At 36.8% G+C, this 10,335-nt stretch overlaps 1 protein-coding gene across 6 annotated transcripts in view; it reads right to left on the bottom strand.

Annotated features, from left to right (window-relative positions):
• Window positions 1-10,335, bottom strand: part of Klhl13 (kelch like family member 13) — a 198,590-nt gene extending 188,255 nt beyond the window's left edge. For 3 of the 6 annotated variants that reach the window (XM_010622646.2, XM_010622652.2, XM_010622651.2), the window contains exon 1: window positions 10,277-10,335. The gene's annotated coding sequence lies outside the window, so the exon portion shown is untranslated. The remainder of the gene's footprint in view (window positions 1-10,276) is intronic. The other 3 variants (XM_010622653.2, XM_010622650.2, XM_010622644.2) reach the window with 1 other exon arrangement.

Below are 10,335 nucleotides of genomic sequence, written 5' to 3' on the forward strand. Positions count from 1 at the left end.
TTTTTTTTTTTTTTTTTTTTTTTTTTTTTGATACTGGGGATGGAGCTCAGGTCCTTGTGCTTGCAAGGCAAGCAGCGGAACCACTGAGCTAAATCCCGGCTTTGCATCTTTAAATAATACTAATAATGGTCACTACCTATAAATGCGAGTGATACTGCTAATAAACATTACATTTCATTAGCATAGTGCATTAAACTTTTCAAGCACTGTATCCTAATAATTGTTGCCAAAACCTGCAAACATACAGTATATAACCAACGTATTACCAGGTTGTCCCTTCTATGAACCTGTAGCATATCATAGCCAAGTCGGCTTCCCAAAGATTACCTCTGTCTCATTTTTCTGATCTTGGGCCAAAGAAAATTATTTAGAATAAAAGAACAAAAGCTTCACGCAATTTCATCTCAAAAGGATACTATCCCTCCAATGCCTAACGCTGTTCTCAACAACACATTTAGAATTATCCATTCATTTATCAAAACTGCTATTCACTTTTATCATTTTAAGGTATTATTTGATCTGCTGCTATAATAAAAACTAACCCATGACAACTCAAAATCTACAGAAAGATATTTTTCAAACAGAATTAGTCCTTTATGCAATCACTTAACTCTTAAAAGTGCTTCAATATCTTCTTCTGTGGAGACCTGAAATCTGGAACAATTAAGAGGTAACTCAGGAAATTTTGTGATATCTTTGATTATCAGAAGACCAAAAGTTTTCATGTTTAAAAGACAACATTGTATTATACATTTTCCTGAAACTTCCTCTTCTTCAAAATGAATATTAAAACTTAAATTTCTGTTAAAAACGATTACATTTAAATATATACTGGATTAACTATAAAAAGCTGCTGTTTTGTATTCAATATGATGCTATATTTAGCTAAATAATAAGTCAAGCATTTACTACAAAGTGTCTTATCTTCCAGATAACTGGTGCTACTTTTAACAGTGTACTTACCATTTAAAAGATACACATTACAAAAAATAGCATTCAGGTTTGGAGTAAGTTAATATAAAGAGATGCAAGATTTTTTTCCCTTCCATTTCTACTTGATAATATGAATGGCAAAATTTCTAAAGTATGCCTCAAGTTTTCACCTATGTCAGCCACTAATCTAAGAAAAGAGTTAATAATAATAGTGATGTCTAGTACATGGTATGGACTGTGCCTAATTTTTCACGAGCACCACTTCATTTAATCTATGAAACAATCAAATCAGATAAATTACAGGAGAAAATTTAGACCTCAAAGAGATGAAGTGAGTTGCACAATAACATATAGTTGACAAGAAGAAAAGTCAGGATTTAAACACAACAAGCCTGTAATTCCAAGGCCTGCGATTTTAGCCATTAAACTATACTGCCTTCCCATTAAGAATTATCCCACAATGGAACACAAATTGTATTGAGAAGAACTATTGAAAAATGTAAGTCAGGGTTTAAAAGTGGGACCAAAAAAGCAAAATTCCAACTGTTTTATTCTCTTTCACTGTAAAGACTCTAAAAGCACTTCACCCATAGATTCTAATGACCTTCCTTTAATCACTAGCTTCTGTACCAGTAATGGCGAACATTTTAGAGCTTTCAATGATACAAACAGCCCGTTGTTACTTACATGCTGTAAGTCCACCTCCGCTGCCTTGTCCTTCTAATCTGAGCAGTAATGTAACATTACAACAATGTCAGGCCCTGTGAACTGTGTCTGGCATGAGTCAAGAATGAAAGTGGGACAGCGATAATAAAATTTAATGAAAGGTTTAGTGTTTGGCATCCCATTTACTTTTACCTTCTTTCTTCACTTGCCATTTTATTCTTTATCTTAGTTGGAGCAAATTAAACAAATGCCTTGTAACAGATGCTGCTCACTAGTTTTCAAAACTATCCCAAACTGTAGAAAATTTGTATCAACATCAAAATAAACATTGAAGACCTTGTTCTAGCAATAAATATTTAAGTGGACATCAATTAAAACAATTTATATACTGAACTGTGTGATGAACAAAAGCAGCCTTAAAGACAGCAAAGGTAACTTCAAATCAGTGAAACAGGTTAGTATACATACAATGGAGCAAAGCTGTGACCCATCAACTGTGATGCTTTAAGTTCATGGTCACTGTTTTCTAATAATCTCTCTTCTGAAGATACCAGTTTCTTGGCAAGTCCCTCAGTATCAATCTTAGATTACCCATCAACACTGGAAATTCACTGTGTTTTAAAATTAGATCACTGTCAAACAAACAGCCTGAATCCTTGAACTAAAAGAAATTGGGCAACACGAGAAAAACATTAATTTCTATTACTTTTCCCACTGGTCATCGTGGGAATTTCATACTATAAAAATGCACAAGTATTTGAAAAAAAGAACAGATTCCAGCAACACAGCATGGCCTCAGTGCCTTTTTGAAGGGTCACCCTGTGGTTAGGACAGCTGTACTTGCAAGCAGTAACTTTCTCTAAAGTATGGCATTTGACCACAAATTTTCATATGAATATTGCATCAGAAAGTAAAATGTATTTGAGTTTGCTTAAATATTTTTACATATATAAAATCAACTACCAGCTAATGTTCTCCTAAATCTTTGTGTAAAAAAAATTAAAGATGCATCAAGAGAACAAATGCTTTTCATTTTGTTTCCTGGGGCACACTATCATGTTTCCACCCTGCTTGTTCAGTACAGGTGCCCTGGTCTGAGAGAACCCACAGCAGCAGAGAGAAGGTAAACAGAGATTCTATTTGTTTAGACTAGTATAGTGTCTGGAATATAATATTCATTTAATACGTATTTGCTAAATGAATTGTCAAGATAATTTCAAGGACTAGTTTTTAATTGCAAAAATATAACAGAAAAATGCTTTGAAAAATACAATTACTGGAAACCCCACAAAAGTAAGAAAATATACCAATTTTTATTTCTAAATATTAATAAGGGCAACAAAAATATGTATTTTTTAATTTAGCCAAGGAGAAAAGGCTGTCAAGATGTTGTGTAATACTAAGGGAGGTGGGGTTAAAAAAATTACTAAGCAATTAAGCATTCAATTGGCTTTGGTGCCCATATGTGTCAATGTTACTTATGCGGCATGATCAAAAACTACAGTGAATGTTTACATTTTTAAAAATTTTTTATAGTGGAAGACACATTGCCTTTAATATCCCTCCCCATTCTTTGAACAAACATCTCATCACTCTTGCCACTTTTGAGGCCTTTCTGTAAGTCCTCTTCTATGAGTGTCTCTAGCTGTGTTGTCATCACTGCATCAATGCCCCGAATCAATTCAAAATGTTAGCCTTTCGTGGTCATTTTGACTTTGGGGAAGAGCCAGAAGCTGCATGGTGACCGATCCAGCGAATAAGTTGGATAACTATACATTATAATGTTTTTATAAGCCTGTCTTCACATTGGGTGGCAGCAGCATTCACTATATTTTTTATCATACATTACAAAGACACTCATGAATAAGACTTCCAAAATTGCTTCAGAAAGCAAAAGACAGTGGGATAAGTATGTTCAAATCAAGTGGGAGTTTCTTGACAAGGATTAGTGGTAATGTGTCTTTTACTATAACAATTTTATTTAAATACACACCATTGTTCTTTTTAATCTACTCTTAGATTTCAAGCTTACACAAGAAAATAAGACTGTAATGTACACCTATGGTCCCACGTAACCATGAATGGTGCTAGAGCTACCAAAGGTCATGAGCCATTTCCCATTTGTTTAATGCTTTTCTTCTGCTTTTAATGCAGATTTTTACATATATGAGGAGTTTTGTAAAGGCTTAGCAACTGCAAAAATTAAATGTCTAATAATATGAAGTAAGTTCTTAGCTGAATTTCACCCCCCCATAAAAGGCCCTCACCCTAAAAAGTCATGGTTTGCTTTAAATAACAAATGAAAAACAAAAAAGTACTCCTACTTGGAGTAGACTATTAACAGACTCAAGTCTTGACACATTTCAATCATGTAACCTTGCCATATCTAATTTCTTGTGATATGAGGGCCATAGAATCCACCCTCCACATTCAGAGTGATTGTGTGAATAAATCAGCATGTATTTAGATAGTAATATGAGCAGAGTATTAATTTAGTTACCTTGCTAATCTCCCCCACTCACAGCAACAGCTTACTATGTGCAAGCCTGGATTTAATTACTATAAGGTACATAATCTCTTATCTGAAAACCTTGGTGCCAGATACAGTACAAATTCAGAAATGTCCAGATTTTTAGATAGGCAACAGCCTATATAAACTACACATTACATAATACCCCATCAGGGTATGTGGCACTACTCTATAAACATTACTAATTCTACAGAAAAAAATTAATGATTAAAATTAGGTAGAATAAAGGTTATGAATAGCCTCATGTTAGTTCAAGTCAAGTTTAAGTCTTGCCACCACCAGAGTTTTGGTACTTAAATTACAAAATGAAAATTTTACCAGTTTCTATATTTTATCCATTTTATCAGAACTTTTGAAATTTGACAGTTACAAACAAATTGTGGGCTTAGTTAACTCTTTTAACCCTTGCAAGCACCCTAATAACATCAAGTGTCCCTATTTTTCAGAAGAGGTCACTGAGGCACAAAGTGGTTAACTCATCCCACATCCCCCAGCTACAAAGTCTCCTAGATAAATTGGATCCAAGGCAGCCTCGCTCCAAAGTGTAAGAGGACAAAGTCCAAAGAGTATGTTTTTAGTAACTTTATTAATAACCCCTCAGAAAGTGCTTTAGAATACCAGGTGAATATGTGGAAGGCAGGGTATTAAATGATATAATTATCAATAAATGATAGAGGAAATAGCACAAGGCAGTATTTATGCATTATTCAATGAGTATAAAATACATGCATGTGCCAGCTGCTCAGGATACAATAATGGACAAACTAGGCAAGGTTAAAGTCACCTTCATGGAACCAAAGTCCAGGATAGATATGACCAGGCATCAAAGAAGCATAATTATGATACCATAGGACAAGTGTGTGACTGCTGTTCACCTTCAGAGGAGGAAGAGATCAAGCTCAGTGGTGGGTGGTGAAATAGGGCCTGATATTAAACTGTATCTTGACTAGTGCTGGGCTTTGAAACGACAGCAAGAAGGGAAGGACTTTTCAAATAGATGGCATGGTTCCTTTCAAGAAGAATGTCCTGTGCACCTATTCTATGACAGGGATAATGCTAAACACAAAAGTTCCAAACCAGTTGAAAGCAACAGAATTCATATGATAATAATGAAGACTTGGGAAATTAGGTTGGTGCCAAATCATGAGTGTTCTAGAGTACACAGGTAAGGATGGGAACTTGACCCTGCAGGAGGAGATTATTTCTCAGGTTATCATTCCCCCAGGATTAGGATTTACCCTACAGGATATCAATGACCAGCTGCATTCCTATTTGGAACCAACTAGACCTCAAAGATGGACTTCATTTGATTAAGTCTCAGGATAATAAAATCTATTGAACCTTTAAGCAATAGAATAACACTAATTTCTCACAGAATAAAGATATGATAATTTGAAAATGATGGACAGGCAACAGTTAAAGTAAAAGTGATATATTGTGCACCCATGTTCATAGCAGTAGTTTGTAATAGTTAAAACTTGGAAACAGTTGTAATATGAAATAGGAAAAGGTCCAAAGGGGAAGGGGAAATGGGATGGGTAGAGGAAAGGAAAGGAATAAATATGAGAAAAGGGAAAAATGAAAACAAAGTCTTTGTAAAAAGAAAGGGTGGAGGGGTTGAAGGGAGGGCAGGGGAATGGGCAAAAAATAAAAACCAAGATATATTACGTAAAGGTACACATTCCCAATAATGAATGTCATCATATTATGTACCTCAAATTTACCAATAAACTTAATGAATGGAAAAAAAAATGGCAGACCCCTCCAAAAAACTTAAAGGTTTTTTTCTAGAACCTAAGTTATTCCTTTATACTCAAATTAAACTTCCAAACTTCCCAATGAAATGAATCTGTACAAAAATAAGACATCATTCTTTGAAAAAAACAAATTCTTAAATTTTAACAATGATCTGGTTTTTCATAAAGTTGGTGACAACTTACTTTGCAGCACAAGTGACAATGTGACAGTGGAAAGTGGACTGCTTTTTAACATGCCCACCTCAAGTTCCCATTCCGTCATCCATTTACCAGAGCAGAGAAACTGAATCAAATATATATTTATCACAATTATTAAATAGTTTTTATTTCTCAGGACTCAATGTAAATAATGGAGTAGTTAGGCATTCTATTTATCCTTTGGAAAACATTTTCTAAGTTCCACTGGCTAATTTGTTCCATCAAATGACCATCCACAGAAAAGACTTTTCAATGGTTTCTCAATGTTCTGATAATCAAATGTAAATTCTTTCTCAGGATCTCCTAGTCCTACTTATCTATTATCTGACTCCCTCTAAGCTCTCTAACACTTTCTTTAACCATTACCCCACCTGGATCACTAGGATATGGCCACACTGGCTTTTTTTGTCTGTTCTTTATAAACCCCTAACAATGTTTGCCTGCCTCAAAACCTTGGCATTTGCTCCTCTCACTGTAGGAACATTCTCTTGGGAATATCTTCCCAGAATTTGACAAATTAGGCCCATTCTCTCTTCTCTTTGAGGTTTCAGCTCAAACATAACTTTCATTGAGAGGCTATATTTGTCAGGGTTCTCCAAAGAGACAGAACCAATAGAACATGCATACAGACATATGAAGGAGGATTTACTAGGGTTACTGGCTTACACAATTATAGCAGCAGAGGAAACCCACAACAGGCTGCCTAAAAGCTAGAGCTCCTGTATTGTAGGGATGGGACTCATTCCAAGTAGAAGGTACTCAGAGCCAGGAAAGCCTATGGTATAACTCAGTTCAAGGAGGCCAAAAGCCTGAGAACCCAAGAGGCCACTGATGTAAGTCCTGAAGCCCAAGTCCAAAGGCCAGTAAATCTGGAGTTCTGGGTCCAAGGCAGCAGAAAAACAGTCTCTCTCAACCGTGGAAGAAAGGCCAATTCACTTTCTTTTTTTTGTTCTCTCCTGGCAATTAGATGGTGCCCACCCACACTGTGGGCTAACCTTCCCCACCTACTCCACTCAGACTCATGAACTAATAATCCCTGGAAATATCCTCACAGACCTAAGCAATACAGTTTTTTTTTAACCAGGTTTGAAGGTATTCCTTAACACAGGCCAGCTGCACCTAAAATTAACCATCACAGAGGCCTTTCCTGTCTACCCTTGCTTAAAGTATTTCTTCTTAGTTTTCTGTCACACATTCCCCTACTCGTTCTCACTACAATCTCTAGGGATCTTTTTCATTTGTTTAGTTTTTTATGGGTTTATATCCTCTGGTAGAATGCAAGCAATATGTGATATTCCACAAGAGGGAAGATCATGCTTTTAGATTTTTATCACTACACCTAATACAGAGCCTTGACACATGGAAGGCTCTCAACAGATTTTATAGAATAAATATCTAAATGAATGAACAATATTGAAAAACCCGATTGCTATGAAGACTTCTAATTTGAGAAAGACATGAGGTTTTCTATTTTTAATTTTGAGATGTCTTCTCTAGGGCTGTTCAATTTTCCACACCCTTTCTACATTTTCTGAAATCTGATGATTCCTGTCAAGTTATTGTACTATTTTATAGAAACAAAAGCACAACTCCACTGATATATTTAAGAAACAAAAATAATGAGAAAGTTTTAACAGTCTATTAGACTTCAAAAAAATCAAACAACTTGAAAATTGGTTGATCTCACTTCATTACTACAAGTCAAATTATATGAAAAGATATAATTTAAAATGTACAGAAATGAAAAAGATAATCTTGCAGTTACATTTAGTGACATCAGAAATATCCAGTCTTAAAACCTGGAGAACTACCAGGAAAGCTATAAAATACATACTGAGGATTCAGAGAAAAATGTTTTTAGCTAACTCACATCCACCTTTTATTCCTTGCAGGCAAATAGTTTACTATATAGTCACAGTATTACCCTTAGTATTATTGACGCAAAGTTTAGACTAAGTATCGACTTAGAAAGTTTAGACTTAGTATTAGTAATAATCACCTAAGGAAAAAAGTAATAAAACATTATACACTCTTTTTCTTGAAAAATGGGTTGCCAAAAATATTACAGGCAGAAAGATGGGCCTATTAGAATAAGTACCCTTGCCTTATCACATTCCATTTTTAATAGAAATAAACTCAAAATTTTACCAAATCAATAGGGAAACAACATATCACTTGAAAGTTATCTAACTAAATTGATAGTCAAAATAGCCTTAACTGCTCTTGTGAAAGGTACATCAAACCTTACAGAGTCACATCACACAGGCTAAAGTGTTTTCATAAAAATAGCAGATAAAAACCTTGGGCAATTGAAGCCCTTATTTATCTACTTTTGAAATACATCATTTAGTCGGGTGCTGTGGCACACACCTGTAATCCCAGTAACTGGGGATGCTGAGGCAGGAAGATTGCAATTTCTAGGGCAGCCAGGACAACAGAGTGAGAACCTGCCTAAAATTATTTTTAAAAGGCTGGGGATTTGGCTCACTGAAAGATCCTGGGTTCGAGCCCCAGTACCATTTTATAAAAATACATCACTTGCTATTGCAGCAAAACTATTCTCATTATCTCAGGGCCAAACGAAGTGCTACCAAGACAGTGAAATTTATCCACTATCTCCATTCACAACTTGGTTGCTTCAGCGGGTGTTGTAAATTAGTGCATAGTGTGTCAGTGGCAACACCTTGTCACACACCAAGCAAACAAAACTATCACTTAAGTCTAAGGATATTAATAAGAACTTGTAGTTAAGGGAGTTAATATTTTTAGATATAAAATGAGGTCATAGCTGCTTAATTCATTTTTTCAGCTTTCAAATGTGAGCACTAGATATAGCCTATTTCCCAAAACACAGCTGTAGACGTCAGCATGTGCTTGTTCACTGGTATTTGCCTCCACTTTCAGCTTCTCTACTCAATTTTCTTCACAGTAATTACAGAATGAAAGTGAGCAAATGAACCTCAGTCCAGGAACTAACCTGGCATCTTCAGGGAGAAAGTGGCATGGATAAAAGTATTTTTTAAAGAACTGTGAGATTTTAAAATGCTGTTTCTGTAGGGTTTATATCAGTAGGAGATATAACTGTAAGAAATAGTAGATTCTCTAAAGGAGGAGAGGCAGGTGCCCTCCCAATAGAATCAGATTTTACATCCAGTTTCTCAGTTTCCATTCAATGTGCTTAGTAATCAGCCTGTGCTAACCTGAGCGACATTTTCCCAAATTGCTAAGGTCCTCAGCTACATAAAATGATGAGCACACTAATTTACAGGTGGAGAAATGGATCCAGGCATCACAAGTCCCACCAGTCCTCCCTCTGCCAGGCCTGCAGCAGCCAGGAAAGTTTAGGACCCTGTACGATATTACATATAGACATAAATGCGCAGACACACACACACGTTAAGTGAATATGGTTCTTGAACTAAGTTATTAAAATCTAAGGAGAAAATTTTAAGTTCCTTTTAGCAGGTATTTACTAAAGGATATTTAATAAAAGAATTATCCCATCACTTTCAGCAAATGGTAGGCTAAATTGTAAGCCTCCAAGAAAATAGTCAACTGTGATAGGAGGAGGAGGAGGAGGAGGAGGAAAAGGAAGGAAAGAAGGAAGGAAGAAAGAAAGAGAAAGAGAGAGAGAGAGAGAGAGAGAGAGAGAGAGAGAGAGAGAGAGTGTGTGTCAGTCAAGAGATTCAGAGCTGAATACATTTGGAACCAAGTTAAAATCCTCGAGGAAAAAGAGTATCTTCCTGATTTAGGAGTTAGCAGCAAAGTCTTCCAAGTTAGATTTTTCTGAGGGAGGGAGGGATTAGGAGGCAAAAAGGAGAAGCTGGTAGGTAGCAAGAGACACTGAGGCCGAAGTGGACAGAGGGACTCTAGACTATCAGGGCAGCTGCAGCGAAGCCCAGAGAAGCTCTTGAAAAGATGACAAAGAAACAGAGAAACTGGGTTCTGGAGTCCGAGAAGAACTCTGGCATCTGGCGGAGCCCGGGGGACCTGGAGATGCAAAGGTGCCCGGATAGGACCCGCACCAGCACACCGGAGGAAAGGGACGGGGTGCGAAGAGCGAAGCTGGCTCCCTCACCTACAGTCCCTGGTACAGATCGCAACTCCTTGCAGCGCACGGCCGCGCACCGCTGGGACCCGGAGGCAGAGAAGTGGCTGAAGGAGCCCCTGTGAGTTTTGGAGCCTGCCTCACCTCGTGTGCCGTCCCGGCTGCCAGTCGCTAGTTCGCCGGCTGCTGCACTCCGAGGGCCG

The sequence above is a fragment of the Fukomys damarensis genome, unplaced genomic scaffold (assembly GCF_012274545.1).
Source record: "Fukomys damarensis isolate Sample0158 unplaced genomic scaffold, DMR_v1.0_HiC HiC_scaffold_39, whole genome shotgun sequence".
Lineage (NCBI taxonomy): Eukaryota > Metazoa > Chordata > Mammalia > Rodentia > Bathyergidae > Fukomys > Fukomys damarensis.